Source organism: Corvus brachyrhynchos, unplaced genomic scaffold (assembly GCF_000691975.1).
Source record: "Corvus brachyrhynchos isolate BGI_N302 unplaced genomic scaffold, ASM69197v1 scaffold66, whole genome shotgun sequence".
Classification (NCBI taxonomy): Eukaryota; Metazoa; Chordata; class Aves; order Passeriformes; family Corvidae; genus Corvus; species Corvus brachyrhynchos.
The window spans coordinates 2,811,507-2,814,983 of NW_008238440.1; positions in this window are offsets into that span (position 1 = coordinate 2,811,507).

Here is a 3,477-nt window from a genome sequence, read left to right on the forward strand (position 1 = left end):
GCCCCGAGCCGCAATCGCAGCTCTTGTGCTTCCAGCTGGGAACACATCCAAGTGATTTTACAGCGTGACAGAATCGCAGGACAGTTCAGCTTGGGTGTGATGTGACGTGCCATAGATCTCCCTGCACTGCTCGGCACCAGGGAGGAAAAAAAGCCCTCTAAAACAGCCCATAAAACTTCTGTGTGAGGAGAAATGTGGATTTACTTCTTTAATATTTCTGCTGCTTGGTGGGAATTACACACTGCCCAAAGCAGCATGTCCAGGGTAAAGCTGGTTGAGCATTCCCCAGGAAAAGAATTATGTTGAGTAGCTTCAGTCAAAATGTTTCCGAAGAATATAATGATTTGGATTCCTTTTCTATCAAAAGTGCTTTCCTGCTGCACACTGGATTTTCCAGGAAGACACGTCCCAGACACTAAGCTCCATCCCAGGAGCAGGAGGAGCCTCACAGCCGGTGCTGTCCCCACAGCCAGGCCAGTTCCAGGCATGTCCCAGTGCCCACACACCAGTTCCTGCTGGGACTGGGGGCCCGGGCGATGCCGTGTGTAACCCGTGGCAGGATGTGGCTGCACGGTCACTTTGTTGTGGCGGCTGTTCCAATGCATTAATCTTCTCCAGCCAACTGTGTCTTGCATTATCAATCTTTCATTAACATATCCCCTTTTTCCTGAATGTTGTTGTTTGTTGTTTTTTTTTAATACAATGATTAGTGCAGCTGTGTCTCATCAGACCTCTTGTCTCTTTTTCTGGGACTTTGTAAGGGACCCTGATTAAAGACTCTAAGCTGTTGTTCTCTTCTGCATTTTTCTTTCTATGTTGCCACTGAACATTAAGAATCTCATTGTTTCCTTTTATAATTATGTTAGTGCTTGGGCACTTTAAAGGAAAAGAAAGTATTTTTTACTGAATCCTTCCTTCCCTCCTCACCGCCCTCCCTCATTTTTTAACTGAAAGCCACTTGGAAATGCACAGCATGGTTTTAGAAGCCTCGGCAGAGGAAGCGGTTCTGGGTTCTCCTCCACTAACATCTGCTGATCTCATTGTTTTCAGAGACTAATCCTCCTTAATTGAGTTGTAACTCTGAACAGAGCCTCCATTCACAAAGAACGAGCTGCTCACCTCTCGCTGTGGTGCCTTCTCTGTCTGTAGGTGCAAGACAAGACAAGGCTGCAAAAAGATCGTAAGATAAAAGCCATCAGAGTTTCCACTGCTGAATAAACCCACTGGCCAGGTAGATGAAATGCAACTTGAAGACAAGCCATCTAAAAAGGCCTGAAAATTTTCATATTCTTAGCAAAAACTATCCTTAGTTTTATTTTTAACTGACTCATTGACTTACATCCTTCACCTGCTAAATGCAGTTATCTAATAAGCAGAAGGCAGTGGCCATACAATAGACTTTTAAAACTATAAATGTATGGATATGTACATTTTTCTTAAATGGTATTTTCATCTTGAAGCACCCCTCCAAATTCAGGAATTTTCACTGTGCAGCGGTGTTTTTAAAACCTAAGAAGCAGTTTAGGGATCTTTGTCCTTTAAATCTACAGACTATCTGGATGGCTCCTGAAACCACACAACATAACTTCTTTCTTTTTGTAAGTGACTACTCATGGAATGCAGATATTTTAATTCAATGTCATCACAGAATGCTCTGTAATTACAGGAAAGAAAATTAGGAGATACATGTGCAATACAAACTGCTAACTACTTTCAGCTGGCAACACTATGTCCTTGCATGAAAATCATCCTATTACATTCCATGACTGTGCATGAAATGTAAAGCTCATGGCTCCTACAAGAGACAAAAGGTGGGAAAAAAACACATACAAAAATGATTTGAGTTGCCACAAGAAATAAGGCTAACATTTGCTTTCCCTGATCCTTCTGCTCCCCTCTCTACAACGAGGTAGAATGCAAAATTTTATTTAGTCTTTGCAGATATTTCTATTTGCCCAACCTCTCAGAAATACCAGATGATTCCTAGAAAAGCATTTTAATTTGATAAACCTAAGAACAGGAGATTGAAAGAGATCATGTGAAGAGGGCTAAAAACAGGGTTCATTTTCATTTCAGGGATGAGAACATGTTAATGTCAATGAGCAGTTAACAGTGCATCTGGTCCTGTACAGAAATAACAGTTCCACGGAACTCTAGCCAGGAATTTTATCAATTATGTAGGATCTGAATGTGAATGGAAGGCAAGAAACAGATTTTCAGTGCTCTGACGTGCTCACAGTGTAACATCTCACTGCTTTCTTCCACCCTTGTGGCCAAATTTCATCCTCAGGGGTGTGAGACATATCTGAATGAAATTGGGCACCACCTGAAGAGTTCCCCTTCTCCACACTGACATTATTTGTTCTTTTGGTGCACACCGAAAATGTGCCCAGAAGAATTTGGCAGCTATTTTGAGCAAGATTTATGTACTTATCCTTAACAGGTTAAAAGAATCCCTTCAACACACAAAGATTTCTTCAGAAATTTCTTCTTTGCATGTGCCAAACAAGAAATTCTCCTTGAAAATGGACAGTGATGCACCATTGTTCTGAAACACATAAAAGAAACCACCACCAAAACAAGAGATGGTTTATCTGGGAGAGAAGATGGGAGCTGTGATTTGCTATGTTCCTGGAAACAATGAGCCAAGAACAAAATGCCAGTGGAAAATACTTTTACTTATGGCCCTTCCAACAGCCAGCCTCTCTTAGTACACCTGGATTCATATTCTCCTTCATTTTGCACTAAATAATCACCCCATGGGCCACCCATTGCCCTTGATGTCGGAGGGAGTTGTGTGCCCAAACAGAGGACAATCTATTGCTCCTCAGATCTACAGTGGGTTTTTTTCCAGCTCCATAAGAAGCTATTTTCGAGGCTTGGCTATAAATTCATGGAAAAAAACCCTTGAAATTTACTATCCTGTCCTGAGATACCTATGAAATGTATGATAGTTTTTACAATTCATAAAGTAAAATACGGATGATTTACAGCATTCTGCAATGGCTGGTGACAGCCAAGGACACCCGCGGCATGCTGCTCTTGTACCACAGCCCATAAAATACGCTGCAAGTCCTCCCAGAAAGGGTATCAAGCCCTCCCAGCACCCCTGTGGCTGTGGGAGCCGTCCCTGGGAGGCAGGGATGGGGTTTAATCTCTATAGTTGTTCCTTTTCCTGCTCCTCACAGCCCCAGGGAGCTGGCAGGCTTTACACAAGTCAAGGATTTACTTCCTGTTCCCTCTGTCCTTCTAAGGACCAGCACAAGGACTCACACAACTGGGCTGAAGCTGCAGTGTGAGAGTTCTCCTGAGATCACCTTCATGCTAGCACTGGTAAATCCCAATTCACTGCTCGGCCCAGGACAAGGGACCCTGTTAGGAGAAGGAACAATCCCATATACTCCCATCCGTGTCACAGGGGATTATAAAATCACTCCATCCACTGCCTTCTCCAAGCTGGGTTTCTTTCCTGTGCTG